This window comes from Petromyzon marinus (genome assembly GCF_048934315.1).
Source record: "Petromyzon marinus isolate PM22_M1 ecotype Great Lakes invasive population chromosome 84 unlocalized genomic scaffold, UKy_Petmar_22M1.pri1.0 chr84_unloc.3, whole genome shotgun sequence".
Classification (NCBI taxonomy): Eukaryota; Metazoa; Chordata; class Hyperoartia; order Petromyzontiformes; family Petromyzontidae; genus Petromyzon; species Petromyzon marinus.
Genome location: NW_027422640.1, coordinates 2,083,198 through 2,098,539, shown reverse-complemented (window position 1 = coordinate 2,098,539; position 15,342 = coordinate 2,083,198). Strand labels below are relative to the sequence as shown.

At 47.3% G+C, this 15,342-nt stretch overlaps 1 long non-coding RNA gene across 4 annotated transcripts in view; it reads left to right on the top strand.

Annotated features, from left to right (window-relative positions):
• Positions 1–10,972, top strand: part of LOC142908447 (uncharacterized) — an 82,127-nt gene extending 71,155 nt beyond the window's left edge. The window contains exons 4-6 of one of the 4 annotated variants that reach the window (XR_012931779.1): positions 1,398–1,448; positions 2,897–3,018; positions 8,899–10,972. This is a non-coding gene — a long non-coding RNA (uncharacterized LOC142908447). The remainder of the gene's footprint in view (positions 1–1,397; positions 1,449–2,896; positions 3,019–8,898) is intronic. The other 3 variants (XR_012931781.1, XR_012931782.1, XR_012931780.1) reach the window with 3 other exon arrangements.
• Positions 10,973–15,342: the final 4,370 nt, after the last annotated feature.

Genomic DNA, 15,342 nt, shown 5'->3' with positions numbered 1-15,342 from the left:
TAGCCCTTTAGCTAATACTGTTTTCAGATTGTCCAAGATTGGGGTACTACTCTGATTGATAACAATTTTGTTAACATCTAGTTTTGTGGTCTGTGGAACTGTGTTCTTCTTTGATAGGTGGTTGAATATAGAAATCAGGTTTGCTTTGCATTTGACTGACAGTGAATCAGCAGAAGAAGCAGTCATGTTGTCTACGTGATTCCAATCACAAGGTGACATTTTTTGTGTTAACATTAAATGAGCTCGTAGGAGATTCCTGTCTAAAGTATCGAGTTCAAATCGGAGTAGCCTTATCCTCTCTGAGATTAAAGATAGGCTGGCCTTAAACAGAATCTGTTTAGAATTCAGCGAAGATACAGCAGCAGAAGTGAGTGTGAAAGCGATGGGTATTACCTTGTGATCGCGGCATCTTTTGAGGAAGGTCAGCATCTCGATGAGCTGTGACTACTTGTCCCGTTGTCTGTTAAGAGCTCTAACTAATTAAAAGGAAACCTGATGATTCAATGAGCCACTCTGTCTACAGGAAAGCTACCCATACAGATGATTACTTGAAACCGGATTCCCACCACCATCCATCCCAGAAGAACTCCCTCATCAAGACTCTATACCATAGAGCCCAATGCATTTCCGACCAGGAACACATTGCGAGTGAACTTAAGCACGTACACCAGGCTCTCAGGGCTAATGGTTACTCTGACTACACAATCCGCAAAGCCATCACTCCAGTCATGAAGAAGGATCCCCTTGTGGAGCCACTCAAAACCATCACCTTACCCTACATTGCAGGTGTCACTAAAAATATCTCCAAAATCCTGAATAAACACAAGATCCAGGTCCGATTCAACACAGTACATAAAATCCCTGATCTGGTTCCATGTGTAAAAGATGCTGTTCCAGACATACAGTACCCAGGCATTTACAAACTAAAGTGCCTCTGTGGTAGTAGCTACACTGGAGAAACCAAACGACATATCTCGGACCGCATCCGCGAACATAAAGCAGACTTGAAACACGGTAGGACCAACTCCTCAGCCGTGGCAGATCACTGTTATAATTCAGTGGGCTCACATGACATTGACTTCTCCAAGACGGAGGTTCTTTGCAAGCCAACCGGCTACCATGAGAGATTCGTTCATGAGGCCATCCATATATACAAGCACAGAGACAATTTCAACAGAGAAGATGGATGCTGGCTTAGTAACCATTGGAAAGATGTTTTAAACCATTTCGGTTCTTAATTAATTGTATTTTACGGTGACCTTCAGACCGCAGCTCTTTCGCTGGCATTGACTCTTAATACTTCTCACACCACGGTTAATGGTATGGCTTATAACATGGAGTATAACAGCGCCTCGCAGCTGTTTCTCTCCCCCCCCCTCCGTTCCAACCATGGATAGACTCGTCCGTCTGAACGGGGCTCGTAGCTGTCCGTGGTGCTGACGCTGAGGGTAAGAATCCACCCATTTTTTCACCATATAGCATTGTGATATATAAAGACTTTTTGTTGGTATCTCAGCTGATTGGAGAATATATAGAGTTTATTGATAACACTGAGGTAGTTTATATTTTAGTTTTTTATTTGTTTACTATATGGTAGTCATTATAGTGTAGTATATACCCAGTTGCTGTTAGAGTAGATTTATTATATTGATGTAATTTAGACTTAGGTTTTTTTCACATCGGTTTACTATATGATAGTTGAGTTGTTACAGCCCCTTTTGGCGTCCATGTACTAGGTGCCTCTGTGGATGTGTAGGCTTTGACTTTAACATAGCTATTTCTGTGACCAGGCACAAGCTAATCCCTCAGCTATTTCAATGCTAAATTCTCCTGTTTGATATGTAAACCCCTTTGTCAAGGTGCCTCACTTCTCTCAACCAGTTTAAAAGACGCTACGAATCTTAGCAGCGTTCATTGAAGCTCTGTCGTCCCGACAGTTTTTTTGTTCCTTCACCTGAAGAAGGCTACTTGTGTTGTGGCCGAAACGTCGTGAGAATTTTATTGTCTTATTTTATTATTTTATTCTCATCTTACGTGACTTTACTGAAAGAACCAAAGAAGATGAATCCTTGCAGTCTCGAAAGCTTTAAATCGAAAAAGTGTTGGCACATGCGCATGTCCTCCCTTCTTACAATTGCCATGACGCTTCTCTGAATCCCCTTGCTGGAACGTGCTCAAGTCATCCACTCGCTAACCATAGCACTGTCATGGGGGAGCTGCAGGGAAGAGATTTCTGATGGGGGCGGGGTGGTATCTTTTAAACAGCGCCAGGCACACCCCCCAATTCTCCATTTCACTGCCTCGAGACGTTTTGCACATTTGTAGATACATTCCCCCCAGGAAGCTACTGCAGGCTGGCTCGGAGTGGGAAATATCGGCATGAGGCACTACCACTAGAGTGTGAGGTATGCCTATCCATAATAATTTTCATTATCGTCCTCATGATTTTATAAGTCTATAAACAGATGTGTACAAAATGATGAGGTCCAAATAAAGAGAGATTGATGTGGCGTGGCAAAATAATTCCCGGTGCAGCGATCCAGAGCGTTTATGCTGAAAGTAAACATTGAGCGTCGCGATGGAGAGAAAGAGCAGTCTAATCACGAGAGAAGAAGGCGCGATGAAGGGACCGCTCCTACCCCTTTTAGCAAGCCACCCTCCCTTATCACGCCTCTTGATACTTCTCCACTGTCTATCAATGCTCACAACACGCTCGATTATTTCCTTGTTTTTTTATTCTCGTCGATTCTTTTGCATGGAAGCCCCTGCTTCAGCGAGGCCGGTGCTCTCCTCCATCCCGAAGGCATTCGGACGTGACTCGCGTCCTTTCGTGGAACCCCTAACCTCCATCCCCCTCCCTGCGCTTTGCTCCTACATTGCTCCATCTCCTCACCAGTTCGCAAGTTCTCCATTCGGTGGCCACACTTCCCCTACAAGGTGACGCTGGCAGCGTGGACCCAGGAAGCTGCGATCCTCTGTGAACGCGCCAGCGCTTTCCTTGAGCACCTTTCTCTGGAGGTTTGCTGGGGTCCGGAGCTCCGGGAAGGTGGGAGGGGGGTTCCAGACGGCATGGGCTGGGTCTTCATGACCCGGCTACCCTTATGCCATTCCCTGCTGGCATGGGGTGGCGACGCCTGTTCATCACCAAAATTCGGAGGCCTCATTCCCCGCCGTTCTGGCCTTAGTGACGGAATATGGAGGTACTTCGGGATACAAATTAAATGTAACTAAATCGGAGTTGATGCCCCAATCATCTGTGTCCCCCCAGTCCCCGAATGGCTTGGTGCCCTTCAAGTGGTCTCCAGCTCACATCAAATACCTGGGCATGATGATTCCTTCCTCCTTGTCGTTGCTTTTCCAGAATAATTCCCCCCCCCCCCTTGCTCCAGTAGATCAGTGTTTCCCTGTCCACGTGGGCCGATATCCCTTTCTCGTTTCATAACAGGGTGCATCTGATTAAGATGCCGAGTCTCTCTAAACACCTTTATTACCTAAGAATGATTCCTTCCCGCATTCTTTTTTGTAAAGTGTGGCCCAAAAGTCAGGACACATCGGGTTATTATTGTAGGGTGTGGCCCAAAAGTCAGGGAACAAGTTATTAGTGGACAGTGTGGCTCAAAAATTCGGACACATCGGGTTATTTTGTACAGTGTGGCCCAAAAGGCATGACTCATCAGGTTATTTTTGTACAGTGTAGCCAAAAAGTCAAGACACATTGGAGTTATTGTTGTACAGTGTGGCCCAAATGTCATTACACGGGGTTATTATACAGGGTGGCTTAAAATTCGGTACACATAGGGTTATTGTACAGGCTGGCCCAAAAGTCAGGACAGAGTTATTGTACTGGGTGGACCAAAAGTCGGGACACATGAAGTTATTTTTGTACAGGGTGGCCCAAAAGTCAAGACATTGGGTTATTTTTGTACAGGGTGGTCCAAAAGTTAGGATACATAGGGTTATTATACAGGGTGGCCCAAAAGTCAGGACACTTAGCGTTATAATATATGGTGGCCCAAAAGTCAGGACACTTAGGGTTATTTTTTTACAAGGTGGCCCAAAAGTCAGGACACATCGGGTTATTATTGTACAGTGTGGCCCAATCGTCAGGAAACATCCGATTATTATTGTACAGTGGGGCCCAAATTGTCAGGACACATAGGGTTGTTATAGAGGGTGGCCCAAAATTCAAGACACATCGAGTTTTTGTACAGGGTGGCTCAAAGTCAGGACACGTAGAGTTATTGTACAGGGTGGCCTACAAGTCAGGACACAAGGTTATTATTGTACAGGATGACCCAAAAGTCAAGACAAGCCTCACACAGAGACGCATAGACTCACACTCAAACCCGCTCAAGTGAGGCTCAGTGACCCATACAGACCTATAGACTTACACAGAGACCCATAGATTCACAGATAGATCCACACATAGATCCATAGCCTCACACAGAGACCCATCGAAACACAGAGACCATATACTTACACAAAGACACATAGACTCACAAAGAGACTCATATAATCACACAGAGACCTATAGACACACACAAACCTATAGACACACACCGAGACCCATATACTCACGCAGACAATAGACTCTCACAGATAAAATAGACTCACTCAGAGACCCATAGACACACACGTAGACTCACACTGATACCCTTCTGTCACCTTCTTTTAGACCGCAGATCATTCACCCTGTCTGTCCATTAACCTGTCATTACCCCTTGTGACCGCTAGTCCCCTGTACTGTCTTTACACATGCACCCATCTACCCAATCACTAATAAACTCACCAACTCAATCATCCACTCACTGATTCAGTCACTCACTCACCGACTCACTCAGAAATTCACAGACCAACCCACTCATTCACCCACTCATCTACTCTCTCACCTACTCACCCACTCAAGCATACGAACCCACTCCCTCACCTACTCACTCATACACTCACTCAGCCACTCGCTCAACCACTCAATCATAAACTATCTCATCCACCCATTATCACTTATTCATCTACTCAATAATTAACTCACAGACTCACTCACCCACAAACGCACGCTAAAAAAGACAAAGACACGCACACGAACACAGAAACACAAACACAAACACGAAAACAAAGACAAAGACCCCCGTTTCGCCTTAACAGATTGTTGGGGGCAAGGTACTAATTTGAGACTGGTGTTGACTGTGAGAGGAATCAAACCTGGGTCACCAGGTTTGTAGCGCAGCACACTCACCGCTCCACTACACACTCACTCACACAAACTCACTCTCACACACAAACTCACTCTCACAAACTCACTCGCACACACAAACTCACTCGCACACGCAAACTCTCTCAACAAACTCACTTTCACAAACTCACTCCCACAAACTCACTCACAAATTACCTCACACTCAATGACTCATTCAAATGTACACAAGCTCACTTCACTCACACACAAAAACAAATATATTACCTGCATTAGATTCACCGTATAGCCTGAAGAGACTGTTAAGGTAATTCCTGTTAGTAATCACCTATGAAAACTGAATCGGCACACTAGGGAGTGAGTGGGTGGCTTTAGAGTTCAGTGTTACTCACTGTGTCTCCCATAGTGTTCAGTGTTACTCACTGGGTTTCCCATAGGGTTCATTGTTACTCATTGGGGCTTCCATAGGGTTCAGTGTTAATCACTGGGTCTCCCATAGGGTTCAGTGTTACTCACTGGGTCTCCCTTAGGGTTCTGTGTTACTCACTGATGCTGCCATAGGGTTCAGAATTACTCACTGATGCTCCCATAGGGTTTGGTGTTACTCAGTGAGGCTCCCATAGGGTTCGGTGTTACTCACTGATGCTCCCATAGGGTTGTGTTACTCACTGGGTCTCCCTTAGGGTTCCGTGTTACTCACTGGCTCTACCATAGTGTTCAGTGTTACTCACTGGGTTTACCATAGGGTTCATTGTTACTCACTGGGCCTTCAATGGAGACTGGGGTTGTAGGTCATGTCGATGTTGGTCCACGGCTCCAGCCTCTCTCCAAGTCTGATGAGTGTTAGCTGAATTTGCTCTGTGCGGGGGCTGGTGACTTATCCGGGTCACAGCAAGCAAAATTACGTGCTTTTCTGCGGGAGTTTTCTGATATTGGCTCCACCAAGCTGCTCCATCACCATATTGATACCAGTGATGCTGCCCCTATCCGGCAAAACCCTTTTCGGCTCAGCCAAGCGGAGAAACAGCATGTCAAATTGGCAGTTGACGACATGCTGGCTGTAGACATCATTTCTCCTTCGACTAGCCCTTGGGGTGCTCCCATAGTGCTAGTCAAGAAGCATGATGGCAGTGTCAGGTTTTGTGTCGATTTTCGGCGTCTGAATAAATTGTATGTGTCCGATGCTTACCCTCTTCCGTGTATGGATGAGTCATTAGACGCCCTAACGGGGGCGCATTACGTCTCCACGCTGGACCTTCCGTCGCGGTTTTGGCAACGTCCCCTCGATGAAGCGTCAAACCCTAAGACTGCCTTTCGAACGCCGCAGGACCTCTTTGAATTTAATAGGTTGCCCATGGGTCTCCACTCGGCCCCAGCGACGTTCCAACGGCTCATGGAGCTTGTCCTCACTGGGCTCCAGTGGGACTCATGCCTCATTTATCTCGATCACGTCATTGTCTTTAGCTGTATGTTCAACGAACACCTTGAGCGTCTGCGAGCTGTTTTTATGAAAATGCACACTGCTAACTTGAAGTTTAAGCCGCAGAAATGTCATCTTCTGCGCGAGTCTGTTTGTTACTTGGGCCATATAGTCAGACCTCAGGAATTTCCACTGATCACGAGAAAACCAGGTGTGTCAGCTCGTGGCCGACTCCCACTTCTGTGGGGGACGTCCGCAGCTTTATTGGATTTGCATCCTACTACCGGCGATTCATAGCTGACTTCGCTGCCATCGCAAAAACGCTCCATGCCCTGACATCGAAAGGGGTGAAGTTTTATTGGGGGGACGTCGAACAGGCCGTGTTTGATTCCTTGCGCGATTCCCTCGTGAAGGTACCACCCTTGGCCTACCCCAACTTCTCAGAGCCATTCACACTTGATACTGACGCCAGTAACACTGGGATTGGCGTGGTGCTTTCCCAGCATATTGGAGGCGTCGAAAGGGTCGTCGCTTATGGTAGCAGAGTGTTGTCTCCTGCTGAGCAACGCTACTGTGTAACCCGCCGTGAGTTGCTGGCCATAGTTTTCTTTATTCAACAATACAGGCCATACCTGTAAGTCGGGATTTTACCGTTAGGTCCGACCACTCCGCATTGCAATATGCTTTGCAGGTAGACCAACCATCTGGCCAGCTCTCTCGGAGGCTTGAAGTCCTCCAGGACTACGATTTTACCGTCACTTACCATAAAGGCACCCGCCACACTAACGCCGATGCGTTGTCTCGTCTCCCGCCTGTTCAAAAATGTGCATGTTTCTTGGGGTCGGGCTGTTGCAAGCCACCATTGATTGAGTTTGTCACGCCCCTCGCGACAGTGGCTGCTGCACTTCCCTCCGAACCGGCTCCGTTAAACAACCCCGTCGACCTGACGGTCTGTGATGACCTGCTGGGGTTGACACTAGCGGAATGGGGTCCCCACTAGTTAGAGGATATGTCTTTGCTGGCCTTACGCTGTCGCGTCGAAGATCCGGCCAAGCATCAGAGTCGCTTTGCTTCCTTTGTTTTACGACACGGCCTTCTCATGCATTGTAGTATAAAATTGTTGTTCCATTTGCCCTATGGGGTAAGGCCGTGTAGACGGCTCACGAACAGTTGTTACATTTGGGCGCCCACAAAACCCTCGGTACGCTGCGCCTGCAATTTTTTTTGGCTGGGAATGTTGCGTGACGTGACCGACATCCTGCAGGGCTGTACCCAGTACTCATGCCGGAAACCGCCGGCAAGGCCAGCGTGTGTCCACCCTTGCAACTTATTTCAGTATCTCGGGTAAACAAGCTGGTGGCCCTGGACATTTTGGGACCTTTCCTACTACGCCAAGAGGTAATAAGTACCTTCTGGTTGGGATGGAGTATTTTACCCGTTGGCCCATGGCTGGCCTCTCCCCAACCAGTCGGCAGCGGCCATCGTGGACGCCTTTGTTCAGGGCTACGTCCTGGACAAGGGCGCTCCCGAACGGCTGCTGACCGACCAGGGAAGAAATTTCGCAGGCACCGAGACGTATGCCACCTTTTGGGCACAAAGAAGGTGCACACTTCGCCCTACCACCCACAAACCGATGGCATGGTGGAGCGCCTATACAGAACTCTCACCTCTATGCTGTGCCACCAAGTTGATGAATCACAGCTCAACTGTGACTTGCAAATCCCTGAGGTTTTCGTCGCATACCAGATGGCACCACACGTGGCGACGGGCTTTTCGCCGTTTTTCTTAATGTATGGCAAGGATGTGGTCCCCCCTGCCGATGTTCGCTTGAACATAGACCGGCCATCGCAGAAATCAAAACTCGCGGACCACCTGCGGTTTAACCTACGTAAGCTGACGGAGGCACGCGAGGCCGTCATTGAGAATTCGGCCTCTCGCCAGCGTGCCAACTTGCGACTGCGTGCCCCCGGGACGACCACACATGCGTGGGCAATGGGAGAAAAAGCCTGGCTCCATTGTCCCCAAGTGCCCTTTTCCACGTCGCCCAAACTTCTTAAGCCATGGAGGGGTCCCGTCGAAATTGTTGAGGTTGTCCGGCCCCAGTGCATTAAAATCCGATGGGGCAGGCGTCACTGGTTTGTACACCCCTCCCGGTTGAAGCCTTTCATTGCGCCGCGCGTTCCTGCAACTCACACGCATCACGGGGGCCGAGTGTGCGACGTGTCCGACGAGCCGGGTGATGCCTCGTTGGTGCCTAACCCACAGTGCAGTCGTGTAATCCTTCCTGCAGGTGATGCGGGAGTGAGGGGGCCATGCAAATCGACGTCGCCCGTTGTGGACGCCGAGTCGTCACGGGCCTTCCCAGGCATGCCTGCTGACTCACCTTGTCCCGCCTGCTGACTCACCTGTACCGCTCGTACCACCAAGGAAGCCGCCCGTCTCCTATGACAGCCCAACGACATGCACTCGTGCTAAGGCTCGGGGGTTTTCATGATGGCCTCGTTCACTTTCCCTCACACGTACGCGGTCTTGTTGTTCATTGCCTTATACCGGTTTTTGCTACATGGCTGTGGGGGTACGTACCTTCCATTGCTCGGAGGTTCCTTCAAATTTTCTTCTCATTGCCCGCTGGCTTGTTGTTGCCACATCGTGTTTGATCATGGGTGCGTGTCCACTCAATGTCCTCATGTATATATATATGGTGTGTATTTGTATGGGGGGGGGGGGGGTATTTATGTGAGGATGTTGGTGTTGCGTTTTTTGCGTGGCACACGTGTTCTCTGTTCATGTTCACGTTTTTTTATTTATGTGCATTCCATTGTCATAGCCGGAACGGCTGCAGCCTACGAAGGGGAGGGGGAGTGATTGTCACTCACAACTCTGCAGGCTGGTAGCCGCCCCTTATCGTCAATAGGGGGTAGAAGCGTTACTACGCCAAGGCAAATGTCCATGGCCCAAAAAGGGGCCAATGACAAATCCCAGCAAACGGATCCTGGGACACATTCCCCGGGGCCCTGGGAGGGGGGAACCAGGGGATGATGTCACCTTCCAGAATGTTCCAGATGGAAGGCATGGCTAGGGCGGAGCAAGACATGAACCAGTATATAAGCCAGACCTCTCAGAGGTCTGGCTCGGTTATCTGCAAGCTGAAGAATGAAGACCTGGGCTGAAGATAGGACCCTGAACCCCAAGCTCCGATGTCCTTCTCGGGGCCGGAGCTTAGTGAGGCCAGTGGTCAGGGGAGAATAGGTCCCTGGAGGATAGGACCCTGGACCCCAAGCTCCGTTGTCCTTTTAAGGGCCGGAGCTCAGTGAGGCCAGTGGTCAGGACCAATGGACCGGGACGGTTGGGTCAGATAGCCTCCCCTAGGTCCCAGCCGGAGGACAATAGGGAGCGGGTTACCCAGTGATAGGGCCCGTATAGTCTGGAGGCCATGCCTCCCCAGGTATCGGGTAAAGGGACCGATATACCCTTTGTGTTAGGGACCTTGTAGAAAAGACAATAAATATCGTGTTGCCTCATAAGAAGTTTATTCGTCAATTTCTACCCACTACACATTCACAAAAATAAAAAGAATTAAAAACTTAACGTTTACATTTTAACATATTAACATATGAGCAGTTACTTTCCATTGTCAATGCACACATATTGACAAACATAAACGGCTCAAAAACATACACGTTTACATTACAACATATGACCAACATATCACCAGTTACTTGCCATTGTCAATCGAGACATTCACAAACATCAACACATGAAAACTGTACGTTACAATAATAAGATATTCACTACATATGAACAGTTACTTTACATTCTCAATGCAGAAATTCCCAAAAATAAACGGCTTAAAACCTTTACGTTCAAATTACAACATTAACAAGATATGAACACTTACTTCCCATAGTGAATACAGACATTTGCTCAAAAATAGTACGCGCGCCTGACGCTTTTATTTAGAATCGGTTACAGCAAGAGTATATGAAACAATAATGCAAAGTACTTGAACAGAAAATATTTATTTTACATTTTTTTAGTACATTTCATAAAAGCGTATTTTAAAAAAGGTTTTAAAAATATATTTTATTTCACTCAACCACCAAACACAGCTGGTCCCTGCTTAACAAGGGGACTGTTTTCATGAAAATTGTCACGTAAAGTGAATTCACGTTAAGTGGGAGGAGTAATTTCTCCCAAATAACGGTAAAGGTGGGTGTGGCGTTTCAACCCGGGATTTTATTATTGGTTTTATTTGACAACAGGACACTGTTTTACATGTTTCTTTTCAAATGTGTTGTGTTTATGTAGTATTTCTATAAATGTGCTATGTGTTATTTATTTCAATATAAAGTGTGTGAGAGAGATATGGCGAGTGAAAATGTTAGGGAGTGAGATGACACTACGCACACAAAGCTGTCGGAACAAAGAGTGAGGAGGAAGGCACGCCATGTACCACAGTACTACAGGACCAGCACTACATTATTGCAGTACTACAGTAGCAGTGTAGTGGGTTCAATTGAGGCGCACACTCAACTTGGAGACAACACTTTTAACGCATAACAACCAACGTGGACATTATATACAGGGTATTGACCACCGTTCCTAATCTCAATAACACTCGGGGAGTTGTTGTATACGGCCCTTTTTCCACAATTAATATCCATAAGAATATTTACGGATGCATACACATAGATTTCTTTTTCCTTTCTTTCGTGACAAACAATATATATTTTTTTAATAATGAATAAAACCCGTAAGCCAGAAACACGAAAAACCAGATGTCGGTCATAAACAGACCATTAAAAAAATAAAGAAATAATAAAACTCTCGAGGCGAGGATGTTAGCAGCTATCTGCGAAGATCTCCAGATGAACAAGAGTTTGATGTGCCCTAAGGGAGGTCACGCAGAGGGAAGCCCATCGCAAGCCAGAAACGAGGACGCCCACGGGTTAAACCATATATATATTTTCCTCTGTCATTAAAACAACGGTTCAAAATTAAAATGTAATAACAAGAATAAGCTAAAGTTAGCGGTCCTCGCGCTCACTCCAATTAAGACCAGGCCACCAGATACATCAGTAAATTATTATCCAATAATTAATTCGCTATCAAATGATTTTCACCTTTAATACTTTTACTGTTAAAACAAAGCTTGGAGCAGGAATACCGAGTCACATCAAAGGTTATCGAGAAGGAATGAGGCGAACGGGCAAACTTACGAAAGAGTTTAAACAATATCCCAAGCAACCCCGACCACCTTTGTCTCTCCCGAAGAGCGCGAGAGAGGAATTTCACGCCAGGGCAAACAGATCGTTATCGCAGGAGCCATCTGTACACACACACACGAACTCACACACACAGACCCCGCCCCCCCTTTTCCACTGCGCAGAGAGAATTGTCTTTGAATATAACGGTCGGCCGCATTTTCAAAAGTCAGTGAAGTTAAGTCAAGAGTCAAGACAGATCAGCGAGTCAAGACGTCCACAGGACGAGCAGTCGCATGGAGCGGCTGGCTCCGAGCCTCGCTGAGTAGCGAGGATCGCTGAGTCGCGATGTATCAACAAAAGTGAGTCATACAGCAGTGGAGGAAACCTGCTGTCAGAGAGCCGCCAACAACCTCAACAAAGAGAGCGCGTGCGACTCGGCTCACTCAGCAGAAGAAAAACTTGACCTGTCGCTCGCGAGCGCAGCGTCAGATACTACAGCAGCGGAAAGAGCGCGCGCCGGCGTAGCTCATCCAGCAGTGGAGGAAACTGCTGTCAGCGAATCAGCACGGGCGCGTTCGCGCATCTTCAAGGAGAAAGAGCGTGGCCAGCAACGCCAAGCAAGAGCGTGCAGCAGCTCAGCCAGCAGTGGAGAGAAACTGCTATCAGCGAATCAGCACGGGCGCGTTCGCGCATCTTCAAGGAGAGGGAGCGCGCGCCACCAGCGTGCTACAGTGCGCAACTTCGCGTCACCAGCGCTGAGAGGGCAGCGGTCCTGCACTCAACACCCATCGGCGCGACGACGGCGAGCGTCATGCTGACTCATCCAGCCAGCGGTGGACAGAAACTGGCAGTCGTTCGTATGCCCCCCCACACTCTCCCCCTCCTCACTCCCCCACCGCTACACAACGAACAAACATTTTTTTTGACAAGGAAATCAACCTAGGCGTTTGCTCAACGCAAGAAATCAACAACCCTCCCATTAAACATACAAGACTCATGATAACTGCGTCAACTATTAGCTGATAACGAAAAACATCGCCACCCATTGAGTTACGTTGATGAGGCAATCAGAATTATTTCAGTCGAACGCTTTAATTGCATAATCGTTGATGAATCAATGAACGAACATCGCCGTGGTACTGTGCTGACGATTTCAAGCATAATTTCGCATATCAGAATGTGTTAAGGATTGGATACGAATCAAAGGCCGAGTGCCGTGTTGTGTAATCATTCAAGAATACGAGTTTGCATATTATAAGGTTAAGGTTTTGATAGAATAGTTCGCATGTTTTTAATCTCTCTCTCAACAACCGATCGATTGCGTTACGCGTCGGGAATTAACCACAGGTGCCGCTATCGAGGTGAAACAACGTAATCGTGATGGTATCATGTTCACGCTGTGTTGAAATTCCAAAATCCCGAGATTGAGTTTTCATATTATCCAAAAATTTAAGTTAGCTAGAAATAAAATTGATTAAAGCAGAAGGTTTGTGTGTGATTCTTCCTGAAATTCTGCATAATATTGTTCTGCGTATGGGATCTGAATCCTGGGGACCTATCATAAGCACACTATCACCACACATAATCCATAACACACATAATCCGTAATGTTCAATCGAGAGTAATCGTATTCTTATCGATAATACGGAATTAAAGAGCAGAGTCGAATCGACTCTCTCTCATTCACGCTCACAACGCCTGCGTCACTGCATACGATTAATTGCGTTATTCCAATTCATAACACAATCCTCGTCACCGAGGCTCGACCTGATAATCCATAACGACCTGCATTATCATAACCACGCCCACTCGCATAAATTAATACAATTATCTCTGGAATCAGCATAATTTATGCGCATAATCACACTGATTAACATAATTTCGGATAAATTATGCAAATTTCAAATTTCATTTATTTTCATTATTTTCATCAATTTTCATAACACCTATATATACAACAGAGTACTACACTATTTTCATTGTATGTGTGGTCATTCATGCTAATTACATCCCATAGTTCTGTATATTTTTTTTATACCTGAAGACCAAATCCTATACATGGCTATTCCCAAGCAAATAAAAACCCTTCTTCCAAGCTAAATTAAAAATGAATACGCAAATAAAGACGGAGCAAAAATAAAAGGCACATCATAACAGAGAAATTAGTCCGTTCGGTCTCGCATCGCATACTACAATTCTAACTCGAAACTGTCGGTCAGTGGGCACAAAGGGGGAAGGAGTAGGTGGCTGGGAGGGGAGGGGTGGTGGGATAGGAGGGAGTGGGAGAGGAGGGGGGCGGGGAGAAGGTGGGACAGGTGGGGAGGGGGTAGGAGAGGAAGGGGAGGGGATCATTTGGGAGAGGAGGGGGGTGGTGAGAGGAGGGGGGTTGGCCAGGAAGGGGCAGAAATCGTGACTTAAAGCTTTCGTGACTGCAGGAATTAATATTCTTTGGTTCTTTCGGTAAAGTCACGTAGATAGAAAAATAAGAATGAAAAAATAAAGTGTAGACTGTAGCCTGGTTCTATTTTTATTAACTTAATCTTTATTATAATTTTTCTATCTACGTGACTTCACCAAAAGAACCAAAGAATCACGTATATAGGTAAAAAAAACAATATTTGTTTTACCTATCTACGTGATTTTACCGAGAGGAGAGATGGGTTGGAGAGGAGGGGGTGAGAGGTGGGATGTAGGAGATGAGGTGTTGGTGAGAGGAGAGGGCGGGGGGAGCAGGTTGGAGAGGAGGGGGGAGCCAACGGCGGTCGTCCGAGCGTGGTGCCCATCCACCCCTTTGTGTGTCGTGACCGTCATAGGTGCATACTCACTCACACTACCACTGACTCACTCACACATCATACACTGGGAGTGTCATGCTGCCTGCTATGGCTGCAAGTTTGGTCGTACTTAGATTCACCACACCCGGCCGCCTTTGTCTCCCCAGTGGCGATGTTCAGACCACACCAGTTACTCGTTTGAGGCTGAGTAGACCTAGGGGAGGCCCAGGACCGGTTCAAATAATCATCACCGTTGGTGGCCGTGAGAGGGAATCGAACTCGGGTCGCCGGGTTCCTAGCGCAGCACGCTAACCACTACACTACAAATAACCGGCGTGGTGTGAACATCGCCACTAGAGAGACAAAGGCGGCCGGGTGTGGTGAATCCAAGTCCCGGGCGAAGCCGGGTACTTCCTGCTAGCACCTAATAAATGAAATTTGAAACGAAACTTGTCTTTAGTCGCCCCTCCCCCCCCCCTGGCTCCTGACGTCACCAGGGACCCCCTTTCCCCATGCGTCACCGCGTGACGTCACGAGAAGACCCCGGAAGTGAAGCCAACGCCGCGGTTCTGCTCGCCACTGCAATCCCAGGTGCGACGTTTACACGGCACCGCTTGTGATTATTATTATTGTTGTTGTTGCTATGAAGTTTTTTTTTTATTGTGGAAAGCCTCGCTTCTGGCTTCTTTCGTAGGGATATCAATTGAGAAGCAACAGTCTGGGTTAACGTGAACGCGTTACAACGCGGGGCCT